Raw genomic sequence first — 8,810 nt, forward strand, 5'->3', positions numbered from 1 at the left:
TTCCAGCCCAAGCCCACAAGCCTGAGAACCCAGAGCACAGAGGACAGGAGAAGACCCAGTGTGTCAGCTCAACAGTCAGTCAGGGGGAGCCAATTCAACCCTCTGCCTTTTGGTTCTATTTAGTCCGATAACATATCAGATGATGCCCACCCACACCGGGGAGGGCCCTCTGATTTACTCAGCCCCTCGATTCAAACACTAATCTCTTCTGGAAACGCTCTCACAGAGACATGCACAAATAATGCTTAACAAGATATTTGGGCATCCCTGGCCCTGTCAAGTTAACCGTCACAGGGACACCTGGGTGGCTCAGTCGGTTGAGCTTCTGACTCTTGATTTTAGCTCAGGTCGTGATCTCACACTCGTTAGTCTCCAGGCTGAGCATGGAGCCTGCTTGGGATTCTCTCTCTGCTTCTCTCTCTCTTTCTCTCTCTCTCTCTCTCAAAATAAATACATTTTGAGATGTAAAATAAAAACATTAAAGAAGTATTTATAAAAATTAACCGTCACACTAATATGTTTTTATATTATACCAGTTAGTCTTGTACTTTCTTTTTGCCTGTCCCCCTCTTCTTTCTTGTTTTCTTTTGGATTGATTAACAAATTTTAGTTTTTACTTTACAGGTTTGAAATGTACATACTCTTTCCATTCTTTTTCATGGTTATTGTTAACATTTTAACAAGCTGAATTATATTAAAGCATGCTTAATTCATACTCTTATTCAATTTCATTGTAATTCCTCCAAAGACAGTAAGGACCTTGGGATATTTTAGCTTCAATCACTCCTGTCTCGGTTAGTTATTGCTGCATAGCAAAGCATTCTAAAATTTAGTGGCTTCGGGGCACTTGGGTGGCTAGATCGGTTAAGCGTCCGACTTCAGCTCAGTTCATGATCTCATGGTTCATGGGTTCAAGCCCCGCATCGGGCTCTGTGCTGCCGGCTCGGAGCCTGGAGGCTGCTTTGGATTCTGAGTCTCCCTTTCTCTCTGCCCCTCCCCTGCTCACACGCTGTCTCTCTCTTTCAAAAATAAATAAACATTAAAAAAATTTTTTTAAATAAAATTTAGTGGTTTAAAACAACAGCTACATATGATTCCTCATGAATCTGCAGGTCAGCTGGATGGTGCTGCTGATCTGATCTCAGTGTCTACAGTCAAGGGATGGGTTGGCTGTGTGGCTGGTTGGTGGAGGATGGCCTCGGATGGGATGTCTCTGCTCTCCTCCCTCCTATTCCAGGGGGCTAGCTCAGACATGCTCTCCTGGTGGCAGAGGTCCAAGAGAATAAAGGCACGCAAGGCCATTTGAAGCCTCCGCTCAAATTTAGCGCACCAAAACTTTCAGCACATTCTACTGGCCAACACAGGTCACAAGGCTGGCCTGGATTCAAGAGGAGGGGAAAACAGACTCCGCCTCTGCATTAAGGGAGCTGAACAATCACATTACAAAGGGTGTGGACACAGGGAGGGGCGAAGAACTGGGTCAGTCTTTGCAATAGATATACCGCACTGATCGCCCCATCCTAAGTGTTGTTTTTACAAGTACTGACATGGTCACTGTTTTATACAATCAGTGTTTGTTTGGATTTGCCCACATGTTTATCTCTATTCCTTCTTGCATTCCAGAAGACCTTCCTTCTGGAGGCATTTTCTTTCTTCCCGAATGACATCTTCTAGAGGTTACTCTGGTGAGGATCCGCGGATGGCAAATACACAGATCCATGTAACCACCGGCCAGCTTTAGGTCAAGATACAGAACATTTCCATTATTCCAGAAGGCTCCTTCTTGCCTCCTCTTTCCAGTCAATCCACCCCATCCCACCTCGTCTTCCCAGCGTCTCACCTCCCTGTCCCCAGAGGTAATTGCTGCTTTGGTTTCTACTATCCTTGACTAGTTTTACCTATTTTTGATCATCATTTTAAAAAAATCATATAATCTGGCTTCCTCACTCCACATTTTGTGTAATCCAACCATCTTGCATGTATCAGCAATTTGTTGTCTTTCACTAATGGTATAAATTCTGTTGTATGAATATACGGCAGTTTGTTTATCTATCCTACTGTTGATGGATATTTGACTTGTTTCCAGTTAGGAAACAAGTTATGAATACAACTGTTATGGACATTCATGGTAAGCATATGTCTTTCTCTTGGAAATAGATACTTGGGAGTAAATTCCTGTGTCATGGAGAAGGCATATGTTTAACTTTAGAAGATAATGTCAAATGGCGTCCAAATGACTTTAGCAATTTACAACACCTCTATCAGCAAAGTATGAGAGTTCCAGTTTTTCAACACTTTATAATTTTAGTCTTTTAAATTTTAATTGCCTGGTTCACGGGTAGTAGTCTCTCATGGTGGTTTTCATTTTCATTGTTCTGAGAACTAATGATATTGATCACTTTTTCAAATGCTAATTGTACATTTGGATATCTACCTTTTATTTTTGTTTACTTTTTTAATTTTTTTAATATGAAATCTATTGTCAAATTGGTTTCCAAACAACACTCAGTGCTCATCCCAAAAGGTGCCCTTCTCAATACCCATCACCCACCCCCCCCTCCCTCCCACCCCCCATCAACCCTCAGTTTGTTCTCAGTTTTTAAGAGTCTCTTATGGAAACCAATTTGACAATAAATTTCATATATTAAAAAAAAAAAAAAGAGTCTCTTATGCTTTGGCTCTCTCCCTCTCTAACCTCTTGTTTTTTTTTCTTCCCCTCCCCCATAGACTTCTGTTAAGTTTCTCAGGATCCACATAAGAGTGAAAACATATGGTATCTGTCTTTCTCTGTATGACTTATTTCACTTAACACTCTCCAGTTCTATCCACGTTGCTACAAAGGGCCATATTTCATTCTTTCTCATTGCCACGTTGGGTATCTACTTTTTAGAAGGTGACTACTCAAATCTTTTGTCCATTTAAAATAATTGTTTTTTTTCCTAAATTTTTGTTTATTTATTTATTTATTTATTTATTTATTTATTTATTTTGAGAGAGAGAGAGAGTGAAAGAGAAGAACAGAGAGAGAGAATCCCAGGCAGGCTCCACGCTGCCAGTGCAGAGTCTGACATGGGGCTCGAAATCACAGACTGTGAGAGAGTGACCTGAGCAGAAACCAAGAGTCAGATGCTTAACTGACTGAGCCACCCAGGCACCCCTCAAATAATTCTATCTTTTTGATTCATTTGTGGGAGTTCTTGGTATGTTCTTGACACAAGTCCTTTGTAAGATATTTGTACTGAGAATTTTATCTCTCATCATTTTGTTATGACAAAATGTAGATAAGTGGGAGCCCTTCAGGCTAGCCCCTCTATCCTTTCCTTTGAGTATGCCCTTGTTTTCTGACTTAGCAGGAGGTTCCAGGCTCATTTTATTCTTTCTTTTTTTAAAAATGTTTATTTATTTTTGAGAGAGAGACAGACAGAGCATGAGCAGGGGAGGGGCAGAGAGAGAGGGAGACACAGGATCCGAAGTAGGCTCCAGGCTCCGAGCTGTCAGCATAGACCCCGACGTGGGGCTCAAACTCACAGACTGGGAGATCATGACCTGAGCCAAAGCCAGACACTTAACTGAGTGAGCCACTCAGGTGCCCCTCATTTTATTCTTTCCTTGCACCAAATCTGGAATCAGCCATTCTCCACGGATCCTTGGTTCCTTTTAGTGAGAAGTGATGTTTTTGTTTTTGTTTTTATTTTATGGTTTTGACATCTGGAGGTAGCTGTTACATTCTTATGAGCAGACATATGCTTTAACCAAGTGTTTCCATTTTAAAGCGTGGTGAGTTTTATAGAACATCTGCTTCACCTAATGCTGACGCAATAGTTTATATGAAGGCTTATTCTACGCGAGCTGCCTTGTTTTGCAGCTCACATAGAATTGGACTCCTTCGAACTTTAGAAATAAAAGGAAATACTGCAGGTGGGAAGGTAACAATTCTACCACCACTTTGGAAAATGGTTGGGCAGTGTCTTATAAAGATAAATATATACCTACCCACTGACCCAGAAAGCTGACTCCTGAGTATTTGCCCAAGATGTGAAAACATTTGTTCCAGAAAAGACTTCCACAGAATGTTCCTCGTATGTAGCGCTGTTCTTGTAGCCAATGGTAGAAACAGCCCAGATGCCCATCAGCAGTATAATGGAAAGACAAATTATGCGATATTCACACAATGGACTATATTACTCTACGATAAAAAGAACGAGTTCCTGAACGAGTGCCGATTGTGATTCTATGTACATGGAACTCTAGAAAAGATAAAACTGGTCCCTAGTGACAGACAATACAAGAGTCACTGCCTCTTAGAGGAGAGGCACAAGGGAATTTTCTAGGGTGGTGAAAATGTTCCTTATCTCAATGGAGGTATGGATTGCACGGTGCGTATCTGTTTGTCAAAATGGCACAGTTAAGATTTATGCATCCAGTATATATAAAATGTCTAAATATATGTGAGTGTGTGTGTGTGTGTGTGTGTGTGTGTGTGCATGTGATTCGTGTCTCTGGGTTTAAAAAGAAATAAAAAGGAAGGAAGGAAATACTAATTGCCTGGCAAAGGCTTAGAGTTAGCTGAGTAGATCGCATTAATTTAACTTCAGGGGAACACTTGGTGAAGGGGGGGGGCAGGCAGGAGATCTCTGCAGTGTTGCTGGACTCCAGTACGCTGCTGTCTAGGAGCTCTGCCTTCCGGTTTTGTGCTTTTAAGGATTTATTGGCCTTTTAATAACTGCCCTGCAGTTACCCTAGGCTTCACCAGGTGGCAGTGCTGCACCAGTCATCTGAGTGCCCAGGAGGGGTCCCTAGAAATCCCAGTGCTCTCTGGAGCCGCTAACGAGAACTGGTTTCCTTATGTCATCATCATAATCCACTTTTGAATAGATGGCATGAGTCACCTCGGTTGCCTATTCACTTCACCAGCCTTGGCTGAAAACGACTTTTATCTTTTCCCAAAAATTAGCAGCTAGGGTGCAAATGTGCCACCATAGCAGGTATTCAAGAGAATGTGCTTAGGGCCCTGTTGAAAGCTAGGCTGGAGAAGAGTTCCCCAAATACTGAAATGTCATCTCCCAGAGTGGCTGACTTGTGGCATAGTCCCCTTGGAGGAGTTTGGGGAGGTCTAAATGATTTCCCTCCGATGGCTCCCCTTTCACAGAGCCATGCCGCGATGATTTTCGATGTATTAATGAGCCCCAGGTTCCGATGATAATGACCAACATTTGTTGAACATTTGCCATGTGGCAGGAACGACTTCAAGTGCTGAATATTCATCACATCACCTCCTCTTTAGGAGGGAGGGGCTATGAATACACCAAGCTTCCAAGCGAAGAAACGGATTAAAAGGGGTTCTGTGATGTCCCAGTGCAAGTAAATATGGAGCTGGGAGCCCCTGGCGATGGGACTCCAGGGTTACAAGCAAGGCAAGTGGACCTGGGACTCTCCTGGTCTAGCGGCCGAGTAAAACCATAGGAGACGTGTTTGGGCTGACATTTCCAGGATGGTATTTTGCTTTTCATGTCTTCATAACTCCGGAGTGACTTCACCGGTTCAGCGTTTGTCGGTCTTAGTACATCCCATGGATTTTGCTGACATTTGATCCGGGACGTCCAGCTTGTCTGCTTCAAAAGAAAATAAGATGGCTTGTCTCTTTAGAAGCCTTGTCTGCAGAGAAACAACAAGAAAAAGGATTCTATTTTCTTGTCATTGTCTAGCACATCTTTGTACCCTGATCCCTACAATAGCTCCTACTAATTTAGGTTTGCTCCTTTTTTGTTTTTAAGCGAACGGAGTTGCAGAAATATTCCTCCGTTCAGCCGTGCTCCCAGCATGGTGGTGGATGTCTAATAGGTGCTCAGTGAAGGTTTGTGGACTGAATGGTCTTTTGAACTCTTGGAAAAATGCACCTGAAATTATTTTTTGGTTCCAATTTCAGTTTGCCTCATTATGTGGCATATCCTGTTCTCTGTTGGACTAATTGTTTTGGAAAGATGCACTTTCCCCAGGGACAACTTCAAGTCACATTCAGAATCTTTGGTTTGAGTTTTTGGAAGCACACCTTTATCCAAGGTTTCTTGTAAGGATTCCAAATTATAGCTCTTTGTTTCAGCCTTACACACACACACACACACACACACACACACACACGTTTTAAATATTTTGTTCCTTTTTTAAAAAACATACTTATTTCTAGAAGAGTGCAAGTAAGGGAGGGGCAGAGAGAGGGGGACTGAGGATCCCAAGCAGGCTCTGAGCTGACAACAATGAGCCCAATGTGGGGCTCGAATTCATGAACTGCGAGATCATGACCTGAGCTGAAGTCGGATGCTCAACCAATTGAGCCACCCCGGGGCCCCTTCATTCCTTTGGCTGCTTCTAACTGACATCTGTGGGCACTCTGTACTCCTCCAGCTTGGACAGGACAGGGAGCCCACACACTGGCTTGTCACCCAGTCTCCCATTGGGTCGGGCCTGGAAAGTTGTTACCATAGAAACAAGCAGAGGTCTCAGGATAGGGGAGGAGATCATGACCTGTGGTGGGGAGATGGCTCTGACCCCAGCTTGTTGGATGGAAGAGGAAGGCATTATGGAAAGTGCTCTGGAGAAGGTGCTGAGGGAGTCTTTGGACCCCCCAAATAGAGGCTCTGTGTTGCCATTCCTTCTGTGCATAGAGGTGAAACCTGAGACCCCTTGCCTAAAAATGCTTAACACAGGGAACCACAGGAGGCTTAACCACAGAGAACCACAAGAGGGCACTTGGGTCATGACACGGCATGTCCCGTGGCAGAGACATACAGGCATGACAGAAGGGCATGTTGGGGCCGAGACATCTTCAGGGTGGCTGTGTCTGGGGATAGAAGGGTGTGGCGCTGGAGATAACAGTTGGTTGTGAGAGGGTTGCATGTGAAGACGCTGGTCCATCTGGTGGCTGTATTTAGCTAGGATAGTCTAGGTTATGTTTCAGGAAGAGATTAACTACAGATCTCAGTGCCTCGTCTCCATGTCTCTGCCAAGCAGCCCAGGGATCCAGGCTGATGGACGCCCCACCATCTTGTAACCTCGCCATCCCCATGCAAGGGGAGCAGAGAGTTGTGGGACCTCACACGTGCTCTGCTGTGCTTTGGCCAGGGGCTAACTCACCTCACCTCTGCTTCCGGCCTGTCCACCGGGATCCATCGCATGGATGGATCCATCCATCCATCCAACCCCACCACAAGGGAGGCTGGGAAAGGCAGCCTCAGGGAGAGGAGGCTGGACTGGGGCTGGGTGAACACAGAACACTGTCTCTGTCATAGCATTTAACAAACACTGGGGGGGCAGAACTTTATTAGGGGGCACAAGTAGCCCTGAGGTGTTTTAAGTGGGGGAGCGTTGTGATCCAGTGGGGCCATCTGTGGGCCGCTGTTCATGGCGGTGCTGCTCCGGGAAGGCCATCCACGGCCTTCAGCTGACACGGAGGTGCAGAGGCCCGGGGCTGCTCCAGGATGCGTCCGTGCTGCTGAATCCCAAGGATTTTCCGCCAGAGGGGATGCCAGCTGTGCCCACCCACCTACCTGAAGCAGAAACCGTCTCTCCCCAAAAGTTTCCAGGGTGCTCCCAGCTGCCTGACGTCTCCCCAGGAAGAGCTGCTCGAGCCTCCCTATCAGAGCTTCGGTGTGGAGAAGTGTGGAGTCCTTGAGCCGACCCTGGAGCGTCTGCCTCCAGCGTGCATGCCCGGATCCTGCTCCTTCCGGGGGGCTCCCAACAAACTAGAGTTGGGGCCTCCTTCTTCCTGCTGCTCCGCTCTGCCTTCCTGCCCTTGACCTCCCGCTGCCTGCTGACACTTGCAGCCACCTGTCGGGTGCCTTGGTATCTGCATTCACCTAAGCCCTGCTTTGCTCAGCCTGCTGCCTCCCCTTGGTGCCAAACTTCTGTCCACGCGCCGGTGGGCCATGGGCCACCTCGTTGCTTCACACTGACCTTGGATTGAGTGTGTACCTGGACCCCACGCTTCCTGCCCGGTCCCTGGCTTAGCCTAGGTCCTTGGTTCTAGCTTATTCCCTCCTGGGGAATCCCATCCTGCTGACACCCACGATCCCCATGTATCACAGTTCTAAAGGGACCAACCTGCATCCGGGCCCAGCGCCTTCTTCACCCACGTGTTCTCCTGGCCTGGCCATCGAGGGGAGTCTGTTTCCTCAGATGGCAGTAATTTATCCCATGGGACACCCCGCTGGGCAATGGTTACCCTTCCACCAACGCCTTGATGTTCTCAGTCTCTCGGGTTTCAACCTCCGACTCTCCATTTATATTTTCTTCAGTACTATGTACCTTGGTCTGAGAATACTTTCACTCCTGGGGCGTCTGGGTGGCTCAGTCGGTTAAGTGTCCGACTCTCGATCTCGGCTCAAGTCATGATCTCTCAGCTTGGGACATCAAGCCCCACGTCGGGCTGTGTACTCGCAGCTTAGAGCCTTCTTGGGATTCTCTCTCTCTGCACTTCCCCCGCTTGTGCAAGTGCTCTCTCTCTCACACACTCTCTCTCTAAATAAATAGATAATCTCAATTTTAAAAGAAAGAATACTTTCCCCACTTTGGTACTTTTGGGTTCCCCACTGTAGAACGTGTACATGTATGGGGCAGGTAGATGTAATACATTTCTCCACAGGTTAAAGGAAAAGAGCCACACTTTCTGAACTGTGTGCTCTGTGGAAAAAAAAAAAAAAAAAGCCATCTGTAGTCAAATGTGCTTGAAATACCCAGGGGGCAGTGAAGGCTGGATCCACCCAGTGTCCCACTTCCCTTCTCCCTAAGCCACAGAACCCTGGCTTTATTCCAGC

Source organism: Panthera tigris, chromosome A3, assembly GCF_018350195.1.
Source record: "Panthera tigris isolate Pti1 chromosome A3, P.tigris_Pti1_mat1.1, whole genome shotgun sequence".
In the NCBI taxonomy this organism is placed as follows: domain Eukaryota; kingdom Metazoa; phylum Chordata; class Mammalia; order Carnivora; family Felidae; genus Panthera; species Panthera tigris.